The sequence below is a fragment of the Lonchura striata genome, chromosome 23, assembly GCF_046129695.1.
Source record: "Lonchura striata isolate bLonStr1 chromosome 23, bLonStr1.mat, whole genome shotgun sequence".
Lineage (NCBI taxonomy): Eukaryota > Metazoa > Chordata > Aves > Passeriformes > Estrildidae > Lonchura > Lonchura striata.
This window is the reverse complement of record NC_134625.1, coordinates 5,348,808-5,376,508: the sequence shown is the minus strand read 5'-3', so window position 1 is coordinate 5,376,508 and position 27,701 is coordinate 5,348,808. Positions and strand designations below refer to the sequence as shown.

The window sequence follows — 27,701 nt, the reverse complement described above, 5'->3', positions numbered from 1 at the left end:
CTCTCCTCCTGTCCCTGTTCCTGGGATAAGATCCCAAATTCCCCCCCGGCTGTCCCCTCCTGTCAGGAGCTGTGCAGATCCACAAGATCCCCCCTGATCCTCCTTTTCTCCAGGCTCAGCCCCTTCCCAGCTCCCTCAGCCCCTCCTGGGGTTCCAGCCCCTTTCCCAGCTCCTTTTCTTTCCCTGGACACTCTCCAGCCCCTCCAGGTCCTGTTTGCCCAGACTGGACACAGCACTCACAGAGGGACAATGCCCTCCCTGCTCAGCACAGCTCCATGGAGAGAGCTAATTAACCTGGCATAATTAACCTCTGTATCCACACCAGTCCTGCTCTGAGCATCCCAACCAAGCCATTTCCAGTTTGTTCTCCCCACCTCAGAGCCCCCCCAGGCACTGGAGCCGAGCCCAGGGCTCAGACCCAGCAGCAAATGTGGTCCCTGGGGAGGCTGGAGGAGACACAGGCACGAATTCCTGGTTTTTGCAGGAAGGGGCAGGACACAGCTCACAGCGCTGCCAGGAAAAGGGGACACACATCAGACACATTCCCAAAAGCAGCTGAACTCACACAGAGCTTCTGTGACTTCAGCTGGACCTGCCACAGCAGCACAGACACGTGTGGCAGGGGTCTTGGTGAGATTCTGGCTCAATCCGAGAGCAAATATCTATTTATATGGCTAGCTAGGCATTGATTAAATAGATAAATAGATGGATTTGATAGCTATAGTTCTACAATTAAAATAAATAATTTTATCTACAGTGAATACACATTTTTTACAGATCAGCACAGCCAGCGCACATGTGATCCGTACATCCAGGGAAAGCTCAGCCTGAGATCCTGTTTCAAATTAAAAGCAGCTCTGCTGCAATTAATCACAGCCTGGTTGATGAAGCACACACTGAAAGGACAACAAGAATTCTGGGAAGCTCAGCCTGTCATCTGCAGCCACAACAAGTTTGGTTTAAACCTCAGGACAACGAGGGTTTGTCACCCAGCCCCTGGTCTGAGCTGCTCTCAATACTGCCCCAAACCAGATGGCCCAGAAGGTCCCAAAATATCATCTACAAAAGTTTTGACTTCTCTATCACAAAATTAAATAACACCCATCCAACACCGGCTTTGAACACGAAACTCTCACTGTTTTTATTTATCATGATTTTATTAATGACTGAGTTTGACTATAAACCTGATTATTGACCTCCTTCCCTCTAATTCCTTCCATTCTGTGTCCCCCTATTTGGTTTTCCCCTTCACACCCACTGCACCTCCAAAAATTGAGTCACCCCTGGAAAGTTGGCAAAGCTCTGGGATCATCTTAAATCACGTGAGATGACACACAACTATTCGTGCTTCTTCCAACAATTTTGAAAACTTCATCAAAACTGAACTCTTTCTCCATTTCTTTGCAAGGAGATATTAAAAAAAAAAAAAAAAAAAAAAAACAACCCGAAAAAAAACAGCTCTCCCAGGATTTAACTCACTGAGCTATTACAGCTTTCAATAGAAAAATGCCTTAGTGAAAAACTCCTCATCAGCTTTCGCTTTAAATTAAGGGTTTAGATTTTATCTGAGACTGAATCCACTGCTAAACACAAATCTGTTCTCCTTGCTCACAGCTTTGACAGGTGTAAAATAAAAATTAAAAAAAAAAACCAAAATAAAAAGGCTATAAACGTACTCTAAGGGAATCTTAGACTATAAGAATAAAACATTATATTTAGATTTAGAATAGAAATATATTCTAAATATATTCTAATATATTCTTACAATGAAGAAATGTTCCATGATCCAGACCTGTTCCCTAAAGTTCCTAAAGCCTCAGAGGGGTGATATTTGCACAGAGGAATTCTCCCAGAAAGCCAAATCTGAGCATTTTGCCCCAAGAAGCAGAGGCTGAAGAGCCAAGATTGAGTTGCCTGATTTCTACAAGTCACAAATGAAATAAAAATAAAGACAACCTGACAGATGTAATCTTATTTTTCGGATCCCTTCTCCCCCATCACTGTGTGTGGAAAGAGAGAAATAACCCCAGCAGCCAAAAATGGAAGAAAAAATATGGACAAAAGGCACTTTCTGCAGCTCCAGAGGTTGGGATTTGAGGGTTTTAGTAGGAATGGCTAAAATAGATCAGGTAAGAGAAAGTTTGGGCAAGTTTCTTCCTGGAGGAGCCCCAAACCTCCAGCTTGTCCTATAGGATCTATACCAGAGATTCTCTGAGACATTTAGGGTTTGATAAAACATTTCTGCTACTTTATAGTCTTGTATCCATATTATTTTATTTTATTTTATTTTATTTTATTTTATTTTATTTTATTTTATTTTATTATTACTATCCCTATTATTATTAGATGTTGCCCAATAATTCAAAGAGGGAACACAAGCAGTAACTAAAGAAGAAGAAAAAAATATCCTACTAAAAGATAAGACATGCAAATAGAAAAATGCATTTTTATCAAACAAGCAGGCAGCAGCAGTGTGGCATTTGCAGATTTCAGGGCCTTTAAATACAGGAATATTGTCCAAAGAGAAAAAAAAAAGAGATTAATTTAATGATTTCTCTGACTCCACCCAAGGTTCTGAGCCAAATCAGGTGGGAAAGGACCTCAGATGCAACTTCCTGGGATCCAACCAAAATATTTTGGGTTTTATCCCATTCCTCATCCCCCTGTGGCTTCCAGCAAGAGAAAATCCTCCACTGGTGTTCATGGAATCCCTGAAAGGTGGGAAAGAACCTTCAAAACCATCGAATTCCAGGTCACCTCCCCCCAGACCAGCTGCTCTGGGTCATCACCACCACCATTGGATTTTCCCTCCCCATTCTTGAATTTTAAAACCAATTGGGTGTTTTTTTTTTTCCTGAGCTGCACCCCTGAATCAATTTAATTTATTTGTCTCATCTCCCATTCTTTATACAGAATTCAAAAAGGCATCCCAAGAATAACTCAAATCTCTTGACATGATGCCTCAACTCAAGCTCATTTCACAACAAAACCAGAAACGAGGAGAAAGAACCATGGTTACAGTGAAAATATCACCCAGTTCCTCCAGAGATGGCTCATCCCCCCACAGCCCTGACAAAAATGCAGCTCTTTCAGAAGAATAAATCATTTCATGTGGTCAGTACCAAAAATGGGAGGTTTTGGAGGGATTTGCATGTTGAAAAGGTGATGGCTTGGCAGAAAGCTGGCAGGATTTCGATGCACTGGCAGGAATATGAACCAGAGATGGAAATCAGGGTGGTTATCAACAGCAAAACAGGGCCAGAGAGAACCAGAAACAATTCTGGAGGAAGAAGAACGTGGCTTGCAAGTGGATTATTGCCCTTCAAGCCAACCCTGGCACGTTCCTGAGGGCTTGGCTCCCACCTGTGTCAGGGTTCCTCAGCCAACCCTACCCAAAATATTATTTGTGACTTCTCCTCATTCCTGGGTGGTTTTGCCACATGAAACAGGATGAAGCTGGAGAAGAAAATGAAAAGTTGCGAAGGGTAGAAAAACTACCAAGAGTGCAGAGCTCATTTTGACCTTGATAAAGGCCTGAACAGGCCTCTTAAATTTACAGAAATCATGGAATGGTTTGGGCTGGGAGGAACCCCAAAAATCATCCCATGGGCAGGGACATCTCCCACTGTCCCAGGGTGCTCCAAGCTTTGTCCAGTCTGGCCTTGGGCACTGACAGGGATCCAGAGGCAACCACAACTGCTCTGGACACTCTTCCCACCCTCCCAGCCAGGAATTCTTTCCCAAAATCCCATCTCAAACTCTCTAAATACCTCTAAGTCCTGCAGCAACTGAAAAAGCAACCAGGCCCTAAAAAGTGACACCAGACACGAGTGTCCCCTCTCAAACCATGGGCAAAAAAATGTTGGAAAACCCAAAGGACAGGTAGAAACACAATCTGTGAAATTCCCTTTTAAACCTGTAGCTCACACCTAGGTCAGGTCATTTGTAGTCAAAGCAAATGAAAAGAAAGAAAACAATGCCCACAATTTTCAGGAGATGCCCAACACTTCCAGCCTGGCTCAGGAAAATGCATTCCTGTCAATAAAAGTGGGAATTCCATGCACAGCGTGATGAAAACAACAGAGCAGATTGCAGGTGTATAAATACAAGTGGATTTGTACCACAAATCATCTTCCCACCCAAATCACCTCATGGCAAAGGGAAATAATGTTCTGAGGTGTGAATTGGGACAGATTTGAGCACACGAGGCACTCCTGACAGACCAAAACAGAGCGAGTTGGAAACAAAGCAACAACCATTAAAAAAAATCCTTTTTCTTTCTTGACAACATTGTCACTTGAAATTGTTCTGCTGTACTCACTTTCAGAGGTCTGGTTTGGTTAAACTCTGGCACATGTTTTGGGTAAGGAGGAGTGAAATCTGGCAGCACAAAGCTGTCTGAACTCAGGGAAGTGCAGGACACATCCCTGACATTCCCACCCAGGAACTTCCACCTGCCATCCAACTGATGCTGTGGCCCTGCACACCCCCAGCATCCTGAGTCTTTCCAGCACACGGAGTTAACCACAAATTTGCCCTGATTTCCTGGAAACCAGCATCATCTCACCCATTAGGAGAATTCCCTGGCTGATGTTTCACCCCACACTTCTCCCACAGCTTCCCCGGCCTGAAAAAATCTCTCCAAGCAGGATTTTCCCAGTGGGAGAGAAGTTCTTCCATGCCTTATTTCAGACTCTTCCACTTTTAAAGAACCTCTTTTTTACCTGCCAAGCTCCTATCAAGGGATCAATTCCATGAACAAGAAGAAGGAAAGCAGTGACAGGGCCCTGGGAAGGTGCTGCCCATGGTGCAGAGCCCACCTGGACACAAAATTCATGGCAGCGCCTCAGTTCTGGGGGTTTGCACACCCCACAATCCTGAAAAGGCAGAGGGCTGCCAATCAGTGATTTAAAGTGGCAACAGGAAATGGATTTGGGATCAGCAAAAGGCTCAGAATCCTGAAGGGTTCAGCTTTTCCTGACACAACTCTCTGGTGTAGCTCTTGCTGCATTTTGGACTCTCTGAAGCCTCCACAAGTGTGCAATGGCACACTGGCCACTGGCAGGGGACAAGAACCCAAATTCTCAGCAAATTTTAATGCAATACAACTTTTCTGACACAATTTCTGCGTGTGAGAACTTGTAAGGACTCAGCAGTGAAGCTCCGAGCAGGGAAATGGTACTTGCCTGGAGCTCCAGGTGGGATGGAGCTCTGGAGAGGTGAGATCCTCTTCTTGGTCCTTGGGCAGGTCTTTCCTGGAGATTTCTGGCCCTGACTCCCAGCTCCAGAAGAATCCAGGTGATCTTTTCTCTTTTGTATGAACAAATCCCACTGAAGTTACTCCTATGAGAGGGGAAAAAAAAAAAATATATATTTATTTATTTGTAGAACAGAACTGTAAGGGTTGCTCACTGAAATCCCACAAGAAAGAGTGAAAGAGGTGCCTGGAACTTGAGCTAACACCACACAGAGAACTTCAAATTACAGAACAGAATCTGGGGCAAAAAAAGCATTTTCATATCCTCATATTAAAGCAAAGTGAACATAAGCTGTTTTGATTAATAAGGAGACAAAATAAATTTTAAAAACTAAACACAGAGTGAAGTTTTCCCTTTTCCACCTGAAACACATCAGACTGGAACACCTCACCCCCTGAATCACCCTTTTTACAGCAAAATTCATCTGTGGGGCTAAATGTTTCTGCCTGTGCTCTGAAAAAAACTTCTTTTCCCCCATCTCAGCCAGCACCACCAGACTCCCCTGCCACTCTGGAGTGCCAAATTCCCCCTCAGCTCTAAGATTTCCCTAGCCAGACGTACCTAAAGCAAACACCTGAATTCCAGTATTTAAACCTAGATAGGGCAGGGTGGAGGAGGAGGAGGAGGAGGAGGAGGAAGGGGACTCGGGGCTGGCCCCGGTGCTGGAGTCACTGGGCAGGGGGCACCTCTCAGCAGGAATGCCAACCCAGAGCTGTGCCTGCAGAAAGCCCTGCCAGATAAACCCACAGCCTCAAAAAGCAAATCAGGAGCCAGGCCTGCTCCTGATTCATCAGCATTCAGCTGTGGATCCAGCGGGACAGCTCGGAATTTACACTGGAATAAGGAAAAATCAGGATTAGGCACCATCTGCCTCAGAGAGGGAAGCGACCAGAATTGCTCTGCACATTTGAATCCTCTTCCCCCATTTCTTTTAATCTCTTGCACGTTTCCAGGTTTTCCACTCAGCTCCGGTGACAAAAGATTTTACAAAATGACAGTGCAGATTGAGAGAACAGAAATTACAACCTCTGACAAAAGAGATGCCAAACTTTTTATCAACGATAAGTGCTCCTTCCACGCAGACCCTGGGCTGCAATGGTAAATATAAGGCAGATGTCGAATGGAAATTAAACATTGTGCTCCCAGGGTGGCCTCGGCTGCATTCAGAGCTTGATTTAAAACAAGGCCAGAGTTCTTTCATCATTTCTTAAAAAAAAAAAAAAAAAAAAAGTTTCAAACATAAAGATATTCCAAACAGGCGCATACTTGACCTAGAACTTGGCGGTGCAGGACAATAAATGAGTGTAAAAAGCACCAGCACGGGGGAGAAAAGGCAAAGCGAGTTGTCTGCAGGATGGGCTGGGAGAATTTGGTCCTCAAATCACTTCTATTTCAGCACCCTGAGAGTTAAGAGGGAACCCAGGTGAAAGATCTTGGCCCCTTTTCTAAATTCCCACCAAGAGCTCTCGTTTGGGAGGCTCGGCCAACTCGACATTCTGCAATAGAAGCAAAGCAAGCCCAAGCACCTTGAGGAGAATTTCTCTGTGAGCTTCTTTAAGACTTAAACCATATTTACATGTGTGCAAGCACTCTGCCTGGTATTATTAGACATGATAAAATAGCACGAGACGTTTGCAATGGCTCAGATATTCAGCCTCAAGCAGCACATATTTGAACGGTCTGCAGGGTTTGCTTTTAATGATTTCTGATCATATAACAGCTCAGCCAAAAGAACATAATAATAGTTTGCAAAAATTAAATCCCCAGACTGTTAAATATCCTGTACACTGAGGGCAGTGAGGAAAAATTTAAGGATTGAAAGGATGATGCTCAATTTTACAGAAACAGTTAAAAGCACAAACCAAATTGCATTTGCTTCTCTCCCACTTCGGTAGATTTTTTTTTTTTTTAAGGCAAGTGAAAAAAATAATGAAAGTGAAACGAGTAAAATATTTACAGCTTGAACACATAAATATGTTTGCACTCTTCTGAGCGGCCTCCTTTTAGGAATCATTTTCTCCTCTTAGCAATTTCATCTCAAACGCAGTAAAACAAAAAAACTTTTGAGGCCATGACTTTGTAACCTCCCTGAAGTTTTGAACACGGGCAGAGCTGGCCTGTGCACACAAGACAATCAAACACAAGCTTAAATACCAAGTAAACTCCTGTCTATATTCATTTTTCTCCCCTCCACCGAAGGAAGAAATTGTGACAAGATTTTACTTTGAATGCCCTGACAAAGCAGCACTTTCTGGCACGAGCAGGACACTCATCCCCCCTTCATCTCCCAGCACAAGATTCAATCAGCTGAAACACAAACCTCATTCTGCACTGAGAGATTTTTTTTTTTTTTCCCCATATAAAACCAACTTGCAAACAGCCTCCCTGGCCTTTTTAAAACCCGTTTTCGATTGCTTTAAAATATAAAATAGAGATGGATGGATGGATGGATGGATGGATGGATGGATGGATGGATGGACAGCTAGAGAAATGCTTTCAGTCATGCTTCCTCCCCCCGACACACCTTTAAAATTGAAAAGCATCAGTATCCAAATAGCAACAGGAAATTTTTACCTTGTGGCTAAATAGCTCACTGTTCACTTTGCAGCTGCCTCTATTTTTTGCTGGGCAAAAAAAAAAAAAAAAAAAAAAAAAACCAAAAAAAAACCACCAATACAAAAGTCTTTCCTAAGAAAACCAAGCTTTTGACATAAGGGCAGCGCCAAACGCAAACCTACAAAGAAATTTCTTTTTTTTTCCCCCCGTCCCGTCGTTATAATTCCTAATTTTGTGGGATGTATTGCTGGGGCTGTTTATCATAACAGTGTGCAATAAAAAGGACGACTAACTCTTGCAATTTTCTCCCTACTCCTCCCCTTGACAGGGGCCACTGATAGGGAAAGAGGCTCGGAAAAGCAGAGCAGTGAAAGGCTAAGAAACAATAGGCAACCATGGCTTTGACAATGCAGCCCTGAACCCTTTTTGCTCCCGCTGTGACACTTGCATTCAAGAGCAAGGGCGGCTGCCATCATAAGAATGGACAATGGCATAAGGAATACAAGGGAGAGAAGGGGAGGGGGGGGGATTTAAAAAAAAAAAAAAAAAAAAAAAAAGGAAATCAGATGAATTCAGAGCTAAGATGGCAGAGCTCTCACCTTTTCCGCTTTTTTCGAGTAATCTGGATGGAGACGTCCCGCAGAGAAGAGATAAAAAGGGTTGTGCTGAACTGGTGGATGGTTCTGAAGACTTCTGCATTTGCAAACGCATTTTAGAACTATTTGTAGGGGTATATATGCTGCATGCCATCTCTCTGTCTCTGTCTCTCTCTCTCTCCCTGTGTCTCTCTCTCTTCTGTTTTATGTCCTGCTATCTCCATCACACACCTCTAATAGTACGAAGACTTTCTGCCCGTGTAAGTAAGTGAGAGTGTGTGTGTTCCTTAATGTTTGAATCAAGACACACGTCTGCATGCATTTCTAATCTAAGGAGCCTATAGCAGTTACTACAACTATCAATTAGTCAGCAATAGCTCCAGATCCCCATGTGTCTGGGTGAACAAAGGTGAGAAACACATGCAAATAGTCCTCCAGCACCTGGGTCACGTACAGTAACTTAGCCAGCAACAAATAATTGCATCTGTTTCTGCCTTTTCTCCGTGCTCCTCGCTGCTTGGGATGCAAAGTTCCAGGTTATTAATGTGGAATAGCAGCACAATTAGGCATGGCACTGTATATTTCCAGCCCAACGACACAATAAAATGGAATTAAGCTGAGCTGGGATGGGAATAAACGGGGGACTTTAAAGGGTTTAAAGAAAAAGATGCTCTGAGCTGTAGCAGTGCTTCAATTTTATTTTATTTTATTTTTTTGTTTGGAGCAATTGTTCCTGAGTTAAAGGATGCAAATGATGTAAGAGGTATTTTGGTCGTTTCATATCTGTTAGATAAGAAACTGATTATTGCAGAGGAGACAGTGGATGCCTAATTTCCTGAAGTTAAGTCCATAAAGAGGGTAAGCTAAATCTGTTACTATTTTTTATTAATTAAGCGACTGTTACTTCTAAGATCATTTTAAGGGTGTTTTTTCAGATGTTTCAGACTTAAGCCAAACAATTAAGAAGAAAGATACGGTACCTTTTACTCTCTCCTTCTTCTTAACCTCACAAAAAATGAGCCTCACCTTTAAAAACTGTCAGAGTCAAAACGGACTAGAAAAGAAGCAAAACAAAACAAAACAAAACAAAACTTAAAAAATTTAAATTAAAAAAAAAAAAATCAAGAGCAATAAAATGCAAAAAGCTCCGAAATCCAGCACCACCCTGACTCCAGCACAAGAAAAGACAGAGCTAGGCTGCGATCCAGAGAGCATTTCAGAGGTGACAACACAGGCTGGGGACAATGTTATTTACACAGATCTGATCAGAGCGGCCACGGGCTCCAAACTCTAATTGAATTTGCAGAAATTATCCAGCCCGCATTTCGGAGTGCGGGAAACTCGGAAAATGAAGCGGTTTCACCGAGTTCGGGGCTGAGAGAATAAATATTTCTTTCCCCCCTCCTGTAGAATATGCTCAGAGTCCTGCAAGGCTGCACAAACTCTCTCGTTATGTCCCTTTCTCCTGATCTCAGCTTCCATGGGAGGCTAATTAGTGACACCAAAGGCAAAATATCCTTGCTGCTTTTTGGGCTCGGAGGAACTGAGTTTATTTAGCTTGAGACGGCATAAAGAAAGAAAGGAAAAAAAAAAAATGAAATTAAATCATCTTCAATTTCAAATAACTAAGGAAAGCAACCCCTCCCCAGCTCCCTCACCTTTTTAGGAACAGCCAGTGGCTGGAAGGTTGGAGCTGCTATCGACACTGAAGGTGCTCAAGATTAAAGGAGAGCTGCAGGAACAGACCCAGAAGCCCTGGGTGGGAGCATCCCAGAGCTCTGAGCCTGAAAATAAAGCAAGAAAGGGCTGGAAAAACCCCACTGCTCGGTGGGTGTTGTGCTCTGACCCAGCTCTCCATTCCCAAACTTAGGAGAACTGGAGATTCCCAGCGTGAGGAGCAGCACCTGCAGCGGCCGGGCTCTCTGCATCCCCGGCAGGAGCAGGGAAAACCCTCCCGAAACAAAAAAAAACTAAAAAAAAAACCCTACAAAAATAATCTCAACCCTCTCGCCGAACAATGAGACCTTAAAAAATCCACGTTCGGGAGGGTATTCCATGCAGATAGGCAGGGGGAGGGGGCGGGGGATGAGGACAACATTTCCCATCAATGCCGTTTATTCCTTCAGCTCGGGGAAAAAAGGCTCTTTCCCCACTTTAATGGGAATTACTCATCTCGGTCCTCGGGCCGCTCTGGCTGCCTGCAAACGTCCAGCTCAGGTGGGAAGGGACATTTGTTCAGGGGGTCAGGCAGAGAGTGATCCCTCGATGCCTTTCTGGGGGTGAAAAGTGGTTAAACAATAGTAAAAAATGGTCATTTCTGGGGCGGTCTGCCTGCTAAACCATTTGGGCACGCAGATCCGAGGATGGGAAAGGAGCTGAGGGAGGACGATGGTTAAAACAGAGAGCTGCCTATTCCCAACACTGTTTTACATCCAATTCTTCCAGCTTTTTGCTCTCTCAACACACCCCATTGCCATAAAATAAGCCAGCTTTCTTTAAGAATAAAAAAAGCCCCACGCAGATGAATAGACAGCACTAATCAGATGTAATGTAATCGAATACTCTTCTTCATCTAATCTGCCTGCTCTGTGTAATCTCGCTATTCTCCCAGCTCCAGCATTTGTAACAGGCATGACATTGATTCCCATCTCGGATAATGTTATTTCAGTGTTTTATTCTTAAATGAGCCCACAAGTTGGGTGGCTGCTTGGCATTCCAAACTCTTCATCAACTTTGCACGGCGAGCTGGGGGTGGAAAGAGGAGAGGGGCTGCTCCTCTCTGCTGCTTTCGAGTGGTTGCATCTCCCAACCCTCAGAGCCTGGCAGGAATTTTTATACAGACAAAAGAACCCGCAGAATTTAACCACGGAACTGCACGGGATCAACAGAAAAAAAAAATAAAAAATAAATAATCCCAAATCCCACCAAAGCTCGTTTGATAAGATCTGCCTGCAGCCAGCAGCTGGGAAAAGCTGAAATCTTTGCACACAGAGCTGCTGTTTTGGTTTTTCCCCTTTTTAATGTTTTCTAAAATGCAGAATGATTTCCTTAAATAAACATTTCGGCAGCGTCCACCTAGGTTTTCCCCAAAGAGAAAGGAAAGCCTCGTGTAATTTTCCAGGACGAGCAGGATTCCCAGCTAATCGGACAAATCGTTCTGCTGGGGAAATGACAGCAATGGGGAGAGCAAACAAACCCTCTCAGACAAACAAATATATTTGAACGTAATAAAAATGTTGACAACCGTTATGTGATTAAAGCAATTGTTTTATTCATTTAAGGCCTCACCATCAGAATAATTTAAAATTAAGTGAGAAACATCAGCCCCTTGGGTTTTGCAGAAGATATTTAATTTGGAGGAATAGTTGTGGGGTTGTATTTTTTTTTTTAAACATAGCTATTTTCAACATTGCAAGATAAAGCTCTCTCTTTTTTTTTTTCTAATTTTATTTTAAGAATAGACCCCATTTAGGATTTCACATTGTAAATCTCCCTATGTCTGAATGCTGTTACAAGGTTTGACAATGAAAGAATAATTCATGTCAGACAAAAAGAGCCCTTCAATCAGCTTCATGCAGCTTTTCTCCTGCAGGGCTATGCCAAAACGAATGTGGAATCCTGAACTGAACCATCCATCACATTTCCCGAGTCTTTCAATTAATGACACTGCAATCAGATCGATGGCGTGTAATAAGAAAAGAGCTTTGCATTTCTATACCTATTAATTCGCTGAGTAACTCCAGTGGTAAAACGTGACCAGAAAGGGAAGAGAAAAGAAAATTTCATCCTCCTGGCGAGATTTTGGAGGATGTTGAAGCCACGCTGGACGAGGCTGGGTGTCAGCCCTGCTCGGAGCAGAAATCACACAGGTTTTTTGTTGTTATTGGAAAGCAGCACAGCCTCGCGTGCAGACAGGTATTTTCTGCTGCTAACCGAGCGTTTTCTAGGGAGACACTCTAAAGAGGAGCCTGCTTTTCTTGCAGGCTGGTCGAGGGTGTCCCAGGGCAGGATGTGCAGCCTGGTTTTGCAGGGCAGAAGCAGCAATTCAGTAATTAGCCACCAAATTCCCAGATCCCAACACGCGCCGAGGACGGAGCCACCTCACGCAGCGCCTGAGCCTCCAACAAAACCAGCTGGGGAGGGGGAGAGGGCACTCAGGACACACACACACACACAAAAAAAACCTCTACCAGCAGCCTTGGGATGAAATCAGGGTGACCTCACGTCGGTGAACTGGCATAAGATATTTTGGATCGATGACAAAAAATTATTGAGGCTTTGCAGAAGGGAGCTGCCAAGCACATTTCAATTCCCCTCCTGCACTTGGGGGGATTGTTTGGAGAAGCAGGGAGCTACAGGCAAGGGAAAAGTGCAGCTCACCAGAACACAGGCATGATTAAAAGGAGATAATTTGCAGATTTTTTTCCCTCTTAAAAGGTAGATTTTTTGCCTTAAAATGCCCAGTTTACAAAATACCGTCTCTGAAAACTGAGCTTGAACCAAGGGGTTTCACCACCGTGGGAGGAAGGAGTGATTTGGAGGAGACAAAAGTGGTTCTCCAGTGGTGAGAGACGAATCTTGGCCCCAGAAAGATCCCCTTGTATTGTCCTGGACAGGAAACTGGAGGTGAAAAGTCCCCACCAGCCCCAACCCTTCCTCTGGGTCGGATAATTCTTCAACCTCCAGCACTGACATGAATTTCAGCAGCTTTGGCTTCACCTCAAAGGAAAAGGAGCTGCAGCTGGGATAGGAGATGGACCTGGGTCAAAACCTACAAAAAGACCTTCTTCTGGGAGCAATAGACTTTCAGGGAGGTTGTGTACTTTGGAAGTCTTCAGAAAAGGAAAAAAAAAAAAAAAACTTTATGAGAGAAAACAAGGAATGGAACAACAGGAAACAAGGGAGGTTTTCAAGGTTCACTTCCCCAAATATCAAAGAGTGCCCTCAAAGGATCATTTCTGGCTTTGCCTCTTGATATCTTTTACAATCAAATTTCAGCAATTTCAAATTTCATCAGCTTCCCCCCCAAAAAATAAAACAAAAATTAAAAAAAAAAGAAAAACAAAAAGGAAAGAAGACAAGAAGAAAGCTTTGTGAATGCTGCAGCTGAATGTGCCACACACAGGCAGCAGATTCAGGCTGAGAACCAGGATGGCAACTGAAAACTCCATCCAGGGCAACAACAGCAAAATGGGACGGTGCCCATGAGCTGACTTGCAAAATAACTGCAACTCGAGCACAGACTAAGAACAATAAATAAATAAATCATGTCGAAGCAGAGGCAATTCCTCTGCGATAAAACAGCAGAGCTGAATGCAGCCTGAAGAAATCTGAAAAAATGAAACCTGGACGAGGAGGGGAGGGGCTGGGAGTTTGAATAGGAAGGCAAATGCAAAATATTTGTATTGCACATCACCACATCTTGTCCTCTCTCTGCAGGGGACACGAGGACGGAGCTGTAGGTGTGTCAGCATCCCACAGTGGTTTGGAGGAGCAGATTTTGGAGCTCACACCTCAGTGACCTCCAAGGAACAACCACACCAGCGCTCCTGAGCTACAGAAAAACAGCCCTGAGTGGTTTCAGCGTGCCCCACACAGGGAGGTGTCTTTAATGTCAGGGTTTGGGGGGCTGTTCCTGCCATTGCACAGGGTTCCCACTCATGCCTGGAGATCTCCAGCTCTGAGCAGAGCCCTGCCCACTGCTGTTGGATAATACTATTTTTCTGATCTTGAGATGGGGTGACTGAGAGGTGTTTTAAAGACTTAAGTTTTATGAGAAGGGTGAGATAATACAGATGTTATAATTTATGTTATCATAATTAGAAGGTGTTTTGTCATTCATAAAAAGATTTCTAATTCCTAGAAGTTACTCCACAACCTAAAGAAGATCAACAGGATCCTAGAAAACATAAAGCCTCTACAGCCTAGATCAACAAGATCCTAGAAAACATAAAGCCTCTACAACCTAGACTTCCCTCCCTTTCAAAAATTCCAAAAAGCTCCCCCCTTGTTGTCATCAACTTAAAAAATTATTTTTTCAGCATTCTACTACGTCCAGAAGATACTCCTCAATTTACCTTTTCAGGTCCAACCACCACACTGCACGGCTCAGAGCTGAATAAAATACAAATGTCCTGTCAGGAGCAGCTCGGGCAGAGGGGAGAAAAGGCTGCTGCTGCCTCCAGCCATGATTTCAGCCCTGGCTGCCTTCCAGGAGCTCCCAGAGCCTCACAAGGCATGGGCAGCCTTGCTTGCATCTGCTTCCCTCTGATGTAGCTGCAGACAGACTTGCACGCTGCTGTTTTCTGGGATTTTTTGCTTTTAAAATAGGTTTGGTCAGGCTTTCAGGAGGTTTTCGCAGGCTCCTTCTCCTCCTCTCTCTCCAAGGAGCTTGGGGAGCGATCAGTGCAAATGAATTTGATGAAGAGAAGATTCTCTAACTGTTTGCCTTGTTCAGGGCTGGGGCAAGGGAAGCATCTGGGCTTGTGGTGAAGCATCTGTCTGCAAAAACTGTGGGGCCCTGCCAGCAGAGCCAGGCAAAAAATCCCCACCTGGACTGCCAAAGCAAAAAATCCCATCTAGACTCTCCAAAGCAAAAAATCCCATCTAGACTGCCCAAAGCAAAAAATGCCCATCTAGATTGCCCAAAGTAAAAAAATCCCCATCTAGATTGCCCAAAGCAAAAAAATCCCCACCTGGACTGCCCAAAGCAAAAAATCCCATCTAGACTCTCCAAAGCAAAAAATCCCATCTAGACTGCCCAAAGCAAAAAATCCCCATCTAGATCTCCCAAAGCAAAAAATCCCCATCTAGATTGCCCAAAGCAAAAAATCCCCATCCAGATTGCCCAAAGCAAAAAATCCCCATCTAGACTCCCCAAAGCAAAAAATCCCATTCTAGATTTCCCAAAGCCAAAAATGCCCATCTAGACTGCCCAAAGCAAAAAATCCCAAGTGAGTAAAATCTCTCCCTGGACTTCCCAAAGCCATGGCCAAACCCAAGCTTTGGTGGCCAGCCCTTCGTCCCATGCATTTCTGGGAATTCAGCTGCCAAGGTGCAATCCCAGCATGGCAATTGTCATTATTCCTTTCTTGCTTTCCACTGCAAAGACACTTTTTCCGTGCTCCTGGTGCTCCTGGCCATGATGAATGCAATAATTACAGGTCAGTGTTAAAGCAATCAGTGCAACAAGGGCTCTGCTCCTCAGCCAGCTCCTGGAAAATGTCCCTGGTGCCTCCTCTGGAAACCCAACTTCAGCTTTCTCCAAATCCTAAGTGCTGCAATCGTCCCTTTCCAGCCAAATAAAAGTATTTCAATATCTGCCTTTACAAATAATGATCCGACAGCAAGAGGTTATTGAAAGGTGGATGAGAAAATGAGAACCTGAAGGAGATGGGATCACAGAATTAAAGGGTGGGTTGGGTTGAAAGGGACCTTCAGGATCACCCAGGTGCTGAAATATTTGGAGGATGTGCATGGAATTACAAGGGTGGACGTGGTTTAAGTTCTTAAATAAAGGGAGGGACAGAGATTAGGATAATTCTGTATTTTTTAGGCACTTCAATGAGACAGGGGGGCACTTTAAAGTGGAATGACAACGGGCTGAGGAGTCAAAGCCCAGGGCAGGGTAGGGGTCATCCCAGCTTCCTATTCCTCACCATGCCATGAAATTTTAAAAATCCCTTCAGTTTTGGTCTGGTCTCTCTCCACAGCCTGCCCTCATCCTCTGACAGAACAAAGGCATCACATCCCCAGGTACTGGCAGCTCCCAGGTTTGTTTTTCCCGGCGGGCCCAAAGGGACTCTGCCTGCCAGAGCTCTGATCTCTGGGGGCCACTTCTGCTCCCAGTTTATAGCAAAATGCAGCTCCCAGCCTGGAACAGCCTATCCCGGGCTGATCCAGGACAAGCTCAGCTCCCAGGCCCATCTGGAACGGGACAAGGACACACCTAAGGGGAGGGAGAGGCACAAAAAGGAATTTATTTATTGCTGTTTCTCATCTCCCTGCTGGGATTTCCACTCAGGGAATCACGGCTTGGGGCAGGTGATAATCCACTGGATTTATTTCTCCTTCTGGGGGTGTGGAAAACTGAACCAGAGCAGGATTCCCAGTGAAATCTCTCCACAGCTGAGAGCAAGAACCAGCACCCTACACAGAGTCCATCAGCAGCAATTAGCCCCTGCTCCCTCATCAGCAGCGTGACCTCTGTCATTTAATCAATAAAAATATTTTAGTGGTGCCAGCTTGGTTCTAAAATGAATATTTTTACATTTTCTTTCCTTTCAAAAGTTTGCTTAGAGATGCTAGAAAGATTTTCAGAATGATGGGCTCTACTTAAAAACAAAAATCCCCAATCAACCTCTGGGTCTTTATCTGCATCTTCCAACTACTAAACTTTTAAATTCTGGGCATTACACATTTAGAGGTGACACTGTACTCATGGTTTTTATAAAAAATGATTGAGGGAGTCTCCCCACAAAAGTGGAAATACTTCTAAGAAATTTATTTTTGAGTAGTTCAGATCATTCCATCTCTGGACTTGCCCCCTTCTCTTCACTGGTTGAGGGGATTCTGACTGACCAGCATATTCCTAATTTTCAGATATTTACCTCTAGGCCTGTCCGAGTGTGCAGCCCTTGGATGAGGAGCATTACGATTTCCTACAGGCCTGTGGCAGCCAAAAACTGATCAAACTCTTGAGTTTCCTCTGATATTGGAAAATAATAAACTTCCAAAGCTTTGGCCAGTATTTTAATTGTCCTACACAACTTTGTGCCCTTCAGACTGAATTTTGTGAATTCTTTGAATTGTGTGAACTTAGGAGATAATGCTTACAGGCAATGTTATTTGTGCTAGTTAAGCAAATATCTCATTAATTCAAGTGTCTAATGATTTCCTTCTGTTTGTTACCTTGGTTCTCGCCCTCTTATTGTTCTTGTCCCTCTCCTACACTTTCAACCATAACACACAAATAGATTTGCTCTTGGCAGATACGGTGATAACTCACAGGAAAAGGAGCTTAATCTTAAATAACGCCAGGATACAGGAATAAAACCAATCTACTCCCATTCCTGTGAGCTAGAAAATAAATTTTATTGACTCCAAAGCTGAGAAATGGCATAATTGGGCCCTATCAGATGTTTATCAGATTGATGCCAGTGGTTAGTCAGCCTTAAGTGCAAACACAGACATATCAGTGCTCCTTTTCGAGGGAAGTCACCTCTCCTCCAAGGGTACATTAGTCACAGGGAAACTGTTGAACCTGGAGAAATAAAACTTTCCTGGTGGTCACAGTGGTCGCCTGGTGGAAGAGTTTATTACCCTGACATTAGGCTGTAAAATTACCATTATTATTGAACTCCAAAGTGAGCGCTGCTTTTCAGCAGTGGATCATGACAGCTCTGAGTGGGATTCAGAGCTCCAGAGGCACAAGATGAGGAATTTAAACTGTTTGGGCTCACTGGAGGATGTGCAGAAGCTTTAACACCTGTCTAGGAGAGATCAAGATTTTTGGTTGCCCGTCAAAACATTCCCAGATCAACCCTATTTAAGATTTTTTTATCAAAACCTTACATTTAGGAAAAAGATAATGAAAATAATATCCTCTAAACAGTTCTTGTAATGTAAAAATAGAGAAAAGAGGATCCAGCAGAGGGTCTGGACTCTTGTGTTCACCTTGAGCCCTTCCCCAGGGAGCAGAGCCCACCTGCCCTGGGTGGGTTGGATTCACCTCCCTCATGTCCTGGACACTCCAGGTATTTATCCAGCACCACGGGGACATTTTCCAAGTTTCCCAATCCAGTTTCTTTCAGGAATTCACCTTCAGAAAGAGGTTTGGGAAAGAAACAGCATTACCACATCATAACACTCCTTACCTACAGGCTTCCTAAAAGAAAAGGAAAAGCCTGGAGAAGCACTTGAGAGGGAAATTTAGCCTGGTCTAAGTAGGTGGGGTCAGCAGTGAGGGTTTAGCCCATTTTTCCCATTTTTCCCACTTTTCCCGTTGGAAGTCTGGCCCAATGAATGCAGCAGAAGTGAAAAAACAGCCATCCACAAACCATGATCAGAGGCTGAGGTTTCTAAACCGTATTGAGGTTGCAAAAACAAATTGACATCAACATATGGGGGAAGTCTGAAGTTGCAGCAAACATTCGCAAATGTGAGAAACTTTGGCATGCAAGAGTCCCCATTAAATTCAAATACACAATGCACAAGATTAAAGTTATTCAGAGGCATTAATGTTTGCGAGATCAGACCCCTGAGATGTCTCTGTGTAGTAACAGTTACTTTAGGTTTAATCTGTTATTGCATTAATATCTATAAAGAGCATATATAAATACAAATCAGATGGCAGCTGCAATCTCGCTGAAGAAAAAGATTGAAGGGCCTGGGGGGAACTAAAACTTCCACGATGGGAATTTCCAGTGCCACGAATTTTGGGGATTCTCATCCCGCTCAAACTGCAGCTTTCTTATTTTATTTATTTTTTTTTACACTATTCACACACACACAGATATGTGATAGAACAAGAAAAGGCAAAGACAATAATTAGGGGAAGGAGAGAAGGACAATAAAAATTGTTTTCAAGTGGACAGATTGCCCTTGCACAGGAGCAAGTGATGGTCTTTAAGCATGGCAGCCCCCCTCATATTTCTGTGAAAAGCCTGATGTGTTCTACTTAACACTTAAGAAAATTCACTGGGGAATAATGACCTCTAATTTATTTTGGCTGCAGCAATGTTCGTCTGTGCTTCTGTTAATCTCACTCTGAAGATTTCAGGGCACTTTTGAGCTGGAGCCTGGCTCATTCTGCAGTGCCTGCTATTAATCTGCTAGGATATTTCCCCAAATAACCATCTGCTCCACCTTGTATTTGTTGCACTCCCCGACTATCTCAGCTCTTGGTCCGTCCTGCTGGCTTATTCAGCACTCTTTAAATTTCTCCTCTGGCCTTATGTCTGGTTGCTTATGTTTTGGACAGACAATAGAGGTGATACAGGCCATTATTCATGAGAAGCTTCAAGTGTAACGTGAGAAACATCTCATCTCCTGACCCCTGTTAGCATAAGAATTGCTGATAAAATTCTGGACTGAAAGAGAAGAATCTTCTGGGAAAAATATCGGCAAAAGTTTCACTTGAGATGGGGTTTGTAAGAATAATCCAGATTAATTCTCTGCCTAAGGACCAGGTCTCACTCCTGGTGCAGTCACCAGGGCTCTGGAGAGGCACTGTGGCAGAGACCTTAGGGGCCCGTGGAATTTTAAAGAGAAGAATATCCTTTACTCCCCCAGCCTGTGGTTGTACATTTTATATTTTTTTATCCAAGGATCACAAAGTGATTTGCACACTCGAGCCTCCAAACACTCCCAGAGAGGGTGTAAATATTGATTCCACATCTGGATCACCTGAATTTAAGATTGGAGAGATCTCCTTGGATCATGTATCATCAAGTCACCACCACGTCCTAACCAGTTTGCACTTATTTTAGCAGAGTTACGTCTGAAAGAAGTTGGGGTGAAGCAGTGGAAAAATCACAATATCTGTCAAAGATCATCACTGAGGCTACACCCGATCATGGGAAGCAAATTTTGGCCACAGTTTCTTCTTTTTCCTTGCATCAACCCCAAGCAGGCTCACCAGCAAAGAATTGATGCTGTCCGTGCCTCCAGTGGGATTTATTTCAGCAGGGTTGATTTAGCAGGAGCCCTGAGTCTGCTAAGCACAAACCCAATACTCCTTTAAGAGAAAAATGTTAAATAAATGGCAAACAAACCAATTAATACCCTCAGAATGATTAATGGAAACAAAAATCTCCGTGTGCACACTCCAAATATCCCAAACCCAAATAGAAACCTGCCGAGGAATGTTTATGGATGCTCCAGCTGCTAATGGCATGCACAGCCTTATCCCTCAAATCTCACAGGTCAGTGGAACAGGAATATGTGCATTTCCAAATGCTCCTTGCTTGGCTGATCCATCAATATGATAACTGATACATACTTAAACTCCTCGGTGGACTCCCTGAAATTAAAACAACCGGAGAGCACAGAAAGAGCTTAAATAACCATTACCAATGGATTTCAGATCAAAGTCGAGGAATTATTCCACAAAGATCACCCAACACAATCAAACACAACCAGTTTTGGAGATGGGTGAGGGAAGTGGGAGATGGAACCAATTCCATTTCGTATGCAGAGGCAGCTCAGCAAAAAGTCTGCCCAGATTAAAAGCTTGACAAAGTCGCTCTCCTCACTAATTGATGGGGAAAAAAAAACATCAGTAAATGAAGAATTTTCTCCTTCCAGCAGTGAGAGAGCAGATGTTTGCTTGGAGACAGGGTTTGGGGACAGGCTGCAGCTTTTCCCTCCTTGTTTTGAGTGGCTGCTCAGGTTTTTTATGTTGAGCATGGTCTGGGCTATCCCTGTGGTCACTCGGGGTCACTTGTCCTGGCTGTGTCCCCTCCCAGCTCCCCGTTCAGCATTGTCAGTGGGGTGAGGTGCAAAAAAGGGCTCTGTGCAAACTCTGCTCAGCTGGAACTAAAACATCCCTGTGTTATCAGCACTGTTGTCAGCACAAATCCAAAACACAGCCCCGTGCTGGAATCTAGGAGGAAAATTAACTCTACTGCAGCCAAAATTTCAATTTTAGCATCATGAGGTGCCCTGAAACAAGGGCACCTCAATGCCACGGACACACTCCCCTCTCACTCCACAATCCAGGTCCTTAAGAAAAATATCAAATATTGCCCAATTCACCACAAAAAAAGGCAACTGAGTAGCCCTGGAAGAACAATCAGCCGTGAGTCTGAGGGAGAGCATTTCCAAAACAGAACAAGTGAGCCATGGGTGGGGTTAACACTGAACTCACACAAATCTGAGAGGAAAAGTGCTCCTCTCTGGGCATCCCTTCCTGTAAATCCTGCTTTGGGGCTGTCTCTGGGGCTCTCCCCTCTCCTGGGTGGAACCCTGCAGCCCTTTGATTTCCCTGCACTTTGCAGCTATGTCATTCCTGGCTGACCCTTCCCAAACCTCTGATGTTTTCCTCTCGGAGCTGCAGGAGCATTGTACGTGCTTAGCAAGAGACCAGAGCTGGGTTACTCTTAAGGCTTTCAGGATCTTTCAGGAAATTTTTGAGATGCTGGGGAAACCAGGAGGAGAGATAGGAGCCATTTCCCTCAAAATTTCAGCCTTTATTTTCCTTTCCTCTCCATGTGCAGCCAGAAAAATAACATCACATAAATTTCTGGTTGTGGAGCCATTCCTCAGAGAACAGGACAGTGGCCAAATCGTGTCCAAAATTGTCCAAATCTCCTCTTTCTGCTCTCTTCTCCCCTCCACACCCAGAGTCTCCTCTAAAAAGAGGATAAAATATGAAGTTTGAATTGTGAAGCTTAAAAAAATCAGGCAGACCCAATCAGCTGAGCCTAAATCAAACTTCAGGAGATGGTCAGAGGAACCCAATCCCCACATCTACACTAAACCTTGGCACCTCAACATTTCATTTGGGGTTCTCTGACCTCCTTTAGCCTCTTCTCCCACGCAAAATTTGACTCCCACATGGGTGTTGTGTTGGGAGGTTTTTTTGGAGCTCTTGTAGGTGCTGGTTCCTTCGAAGGGGCTGGAAGAACAGAAATTAGTCCTCAACATCTTGGATTTTCCAAGAAGAAATCTTTCCAGGAACAAATGGAGGAAACAGGTTCCCAGGGCTCCTCATAAATTCTGGCAAGGAGAGGGCTGTGCTTCCATGGAGGACATTTCAGAGCAACATTTCCTGAGGCATTTCTGAATGCTGTGCATTTACAGGCAGAGATGAAGTCTGCAAAAGGCCTGGCCAACAAAGGTGGGAGAACAATGCAGCAAGCAACAAATGAAAACCCATTTTTTTTCCTTCATTTAACTAAAAGAAACGAGGCCTGATTCCCTTTGTTTGACACCAGTAGGGCACCATTCAGTGCCCAGGAGTTAATCCTGATTTACTGCAGCACATCCCAGCGCAGCAGCCACTCCGAGTTCCCTCAGACAGGGAATCCAGCACAACCACATCTGCAGCAAACTCCAATTTTCCTAATCACCCACCTCCCCTCCATGCATTCTGTTGACCACGAAGGCAATCAGACGAATTTGTAAGTCTGAGATGGGGGAGCAGTGTGAGCCTCCATGGCTGGGTTTCTATGGAAACAATTCCCCCGGCATCCTCAGTCCACATTCCGTATTCCTGTCTGGCTGCCTCCTTCTCACACTCCAAATCCCTCTTCTCCAAACACTCATCTCTGCAGGGTGATGTTTGCTGCTCCCTCCTGCTCTCCCCTGAGCTGGGAGCACTGGGATGGGCAGGAATGGATGGGGCAGTCACTGCTCATCCAGTGAGATGGGATGAGCAGGAATGGGGCAGTCACTGCTCCCCACTGAGCTCTGGGATGAGAGAAATGGGGCAGTCACTGCTCCCCACTGAGCTCTGGGATGAGAGAAATGGGGCAGTCACTGCTCCCCACTGAGCTGGGCAGAACTGGGATGGGCAGGAATGGATGGGACAGTCACTGCTCCCCACTGAGCTCTGGGATGGGCAGGAATGGATGGAGCAGTCACTGCTCCCCACTGAGCTCTGGGATGGGCAGGAATGGATGGAGCAGTCACTGCTCCCCACTGAGCTCTGGGATGGGCAGGAATGGATGGGACAGTCACTGCTCCCCACTGAGCTCTGGGATGGGCAGGAATGGATGGGACAGTCACTGCTCCCCACTGAGCTCTGGGATGGGCAGGAATGGATGGAGCAGTCACTGCTCCCCACCCCTGACCCAGAGGAACCAGGATGGAGGCAATGGCAACACAATCCCCACAGGCCCTTTAGGGTTTTGCTGTTTTGGTGCAACTGGCAAGAGTCAAAAGTAGTCCTAATCACAGAGGTTTGGCCCGTTTCACCCCTCAGTGAAGACTTACAAAGGAAAATTATATTTGTAGCTACTTCCACACAGAAGCTGCCACCTTTCCATCTCCTCCTCCTGCTCCCTGGCAGCTTCACCATCCCATAACAGCAATTACTTGTGGGAAAGGTGGCAGCTTCTCAACTCCCCGTGCAGCCAAGCTCACCAGGGCTGAGCCTGGATGGAATACGGATGGAATCTCTCCCTGCCCAGCTGGAACAGGGAGCAGGCGAGGGAGCCAGGAATCAACCTCTCGCTTCAAATTTGGCCATGATGCTTCAACTAACACCCCATCCTCAGGACAAGTCCCACTTCCCAAGCACCAGGGCCTCCACCACTTCCCTTCCGAGACTTCCACAGCCCAACAGGCTTCACACTTCATTTTCCTCAGAGCCAGCCCATGGTTTTAATTGCTCAGCCTCGCCGTAAGTCAATCCCTGCGAACAATCCGTGCCTTGTGTGTGCACAGAGCAGCCACCACCCCGATCCCCTGAGCGAGGACAGCACCCAGGGCTGCTGGGGCTGCAGACCTGAGCTGCTGCGCCCACCCCAGCCAGCTCCACCAGCACCTGGCCACTTCTGCACTGCTCCTCCGGGCTAGTGCCTCTGGCAAGCACATTTCCCTCCCTCTCAGGATTTTTCATAGAGGTGCACAGAGAGGAATGAAAGAGAAAACAATTTCTATTTCTGCTCCTTGTTTTTCCCATGTGGAATGTGTGTGGAGAATTGTTTCCCTGGGGTGATGCTGGGTTGGATTCTGGTGAGGATTGTTTGAGCCTGGTGGCCAATCCAACCCACCTGGGGCTGGGCTCTCAGAGAGGGGCACGAGTTGTGTAAGAGTCAGAGAAAGTAGTATGTAGTTTAAGTATCCTCCTTTTATATAGTATATAATTTCATTTTAGCATAGTTATAATAAAGAAATCATTCAGCCTTCTAAATTGAGTCAGATATTGTCATTTCTTCCCATTGGGTTCACCTGCATTTACAATAAGTGCCACACACACTCAGGGCTGAGTTCCACCTGCAGCCCCTCAGAAATTCATCCCACAGTTTCTGGGACTGCTTCAGACTTTTCTCTGCTGCTTCAAAAGCTGCCTGTGTTTCTGCAAGAACAAGGTAACAGAAATGCCCTCTCTGGCCATTATTTGCCAATATTCAGCTGAGCAATTAAGCACTTTAAGCCTGCTGACTCTTGCCAGCATTTTGCAGAGGTGCTATAGAAGGAAGATGTCCAAAAATCTTCCACATTTAACCACTCTGCATTGTGGGCACACCAGGAATTACCTTGCAGGAGTTCAAACACCTAAACTACCACTTCCACCCCTGCTGTGCCAGTTTTTAAAGAGTGCAAGGGCCACATTTTTAGACAGTATAATTTGGCCCAGATCCCCGGCTCCATTGTTTTCACTGGCACTGGGGTAAGTTACACCAGATGAGGATATTGCTCAGAAAAGATTTTCCTTTAAAACAAACACACAAACAAAACCATGTTCAGACAAGAGCAGGGGTTTTGAAGCTGCATTCCTGTCTCCAGAAACTTCCAACGACTCGCAGTAGTCTCTGCTTCACCAAGCCACAAATTTGTAACGCTTTAATCTTTCCATGTAAGTCAGTTCCTCTCCTCCCTTAATTGTTTTTGTTGCTCTTCTCTGAATTCCGTCCAATTTACCACACAGTGCAGACTCCATTACATCCGAAAGGCCAGAAGGATGGTGTACAGAAGCTCATTTTCCAATTCTATGACCTCAGTTCTTGGGAGGATTTCAGAGCCCAGACACCAGGCTATAAATGAAGAATGTGCGCCCGTATAGCTGGGTAATTTAAATGCATTTTCTGTGAATAAATCTACTCGGTACTTTCTTGATCTGTACAATCTTCTGCCATAGGGGCCTAACATAAAAATACTTCAAAGGCTCCAACAAATTCCCTCAAGATGTGATCTTCAGCATTTCAAAAGCTGAAAGACATAGACAAGGTTTAAAGTGATCATGATATATTTTCAAGGTAACACTCTTCAGCAACTCCTGTTCACCCATTTCTTGAAAGTGAAATTCTACCACCTCTCTCTATATAGATCTTTTGCTCTTATTGACTCGCTTATGAGCAAGGCAAAGATGAAGTGAATTTGACTTTTGGTTAGGGTTTATTAGACCTCATTATCTTTAAATGAAGCACAGCAATGCTTCCTTCCTTCACACACCTACTAGACAGGGCCAAGTGGAAATCCTGCAGCCACAGACCCCTCACCACTTCCCTATTGCAGCACTAGGAGTTTAAATTTGGATTCAAGTTTCAGCCTCCATCTCCTTCCCCGTTTCAAGCTGAAACACAACCCTGTGTAGTCACACTCCAGTGAAAGATTGTTTTTATGTCACACCTCAGTCCCATCTCTGATATTAATTATACACCCCGAGCCTGAAGTCAAAAGAGATTTTAAAACTGGTGCTCTGGGCTGAAACCAGGATTCCTCCTGCCTGCCTTCCAAGCAGTTCCATACCAACCTCCCCGAGACTGCAGCATATTTAATGAGAATGCAGATGATCAATTGCAGCCCGCCTTGCACGGTTAACTCAATCAACAAACTACTAATGACTCCAGCATGTTACAGCTTTTTTGGCTAATGAGAACCGCATTGACCAGATTTTTCCCCCCTTCTCCCAGGATCAAACGCCAATATGGAACCAGTTCTGCTCCAGCTGTAACTTTAGCCTGCAAGCAAAACGCTGCCCGGCCAGGGGACAAAGCCTGAGTGTCATTAGGGAGCAAAAAGAGCCCCCAGAGCCACGGGCCAGCCCTTCCCAAGGATGTGTCTGGCTGCTGAAACCAAACTCCTGAGAAAGGCAGAGCTCCCACCTTGGTGCATTTGGAGGCAGAAAAGCCTTTTGTTCCTGCACCATCCCACTCCTCCTCCTCCTCCTCCTCCTCTCTGCTTTCTGCTGCAGGGTAATTTGTAGCAGGTGAGAAGTAAATACCTTCTGCTTCCTCTCTCTTTTGCTTTTGTTGCTGCAATTTACCTCCATTCTTTTCTTGCCTCGTCCTCCAAAGAGAAGTGAATTGACCTCGTGAAAGAATTCAGGGATATATAGAGATCACAGAGTTTAAAAATGGGAGTCTTACATTCTTCATCACCAACAGGGGCTGTTTTCCACATGGGAATCCAACAGCTGATCATGGTCCAAGTGAGGAGCATTTATTGCAGAGCCTGAGGTGGGAAACAGTTCCTGGGGTGTTTTCCTGCCTGTTACCAGCCACTGTCAAACAAAGATTTTGCTCCCATGGAAGGCATTCCAGTGACTCCAGCCACCTTTGGACCAACACTTTGTTTCTTTACCAAATAACCATTGCTGATGTACACAGTGGCCCTTTTCTGAAGCAGCTTTTCCATCCTGTACCCTGGAGAAAAGACAATGCTCCAGTCTGACCAATTCCTCTCCATCAGGAGCAGACCTTGCTGTCATTTTTGGCTACACCATCATTTTGCTGGGTGACCTCCTTTCCCCAGTCCTCCACTCCCCTCTGTCAGACAGGAATAACACAGAAGGTTTGGTCCTCTAGGAAATAAAACTGCTACAGCAAAACCCAAGCCAGGCATTATTTTGCTTCTGATCAAACTCTGCCATCCTTGACTGCCACAAAACCAAGCAAAAAGTGGCGAGAAGGAGCAATTAGGGCTGGAGAATCAACTGGAAAGCATCAATCCAGATTTTTTTTTTTTCAGCCTAAGCTCATTTGCTGGGATCACTCTGAACAGAAGTCATGGAGGATGCACAGAGTGCATCACTGGGGACTGCTCCTTCCTCTTTCAGAGCTGCTCCTGCACAGTTCCCTCCACTTTTAAAGGTTAAAAAGTTAAATATCAGCCAAGTGATGGTGGGAGCCCACGCTTGACTTCATTCCTTCCTTCACCATGTGCTGGGGCCAGGAATTCAGACACTGAGCAACTTCCCTGGGCCGGGAGCTCCTCGCCTGGGGCTGCTCTGCTCCTCTCTTCCTGCCAGGCTCTGCTCTGCCCACAGCTCCACGAGTTTCTCCTGCCTTTTCCGTGGGATTCAGCCTTCCCAGCTTCACCTGCAGCTCCTCACACACCTTCCTCCTCCCTCCAAATTCAGCTTTCATCCTACAGTGCCAAAACCCTTTTTCCCCCTTTTCCTACCCCAATTTCCATATTGTCTGTACCAACAGCCTCTCCAAGGATCCACAGATCTCTCTGCTGTGGTGACCTGCCCTAATAAAAGATTTTTTATTCATTTCTCATTCTGAAGGGCCTAATTTTTAACAGCTCACCACCCTTGTCTTGCACAAATTCAGTCTTTCAAGAATTCCAGTGACCTGTGAGCTGGAGCTCCACATCCACAAGTTTCCACAGCATG

At 44.9% G+C, this 27,701-nt stretch overlaps 1 protein-coding gene across 1 annotated transcript in view; it reads right to left on the bottom strand.

Moving 5' to 3' along the window:
* The window catches only part of LOC144247416 (uncharacterized), a 146,701-nt gene that overhangs the window by 104,957 nt on the left and 14,043 nt on the right, over window positions 1–27,701 (bottom strand). Inside the window, exon 3 of the mRNA XM_077788007.1 lies at window positions 5,187–5,343. The gene's annotated coding sequence lies outside the window, so the exon portion shown is untranslated. The remainder of the gene's footprint in view (window positions 1–5,186; window positions 5,344–27,701) is intronic.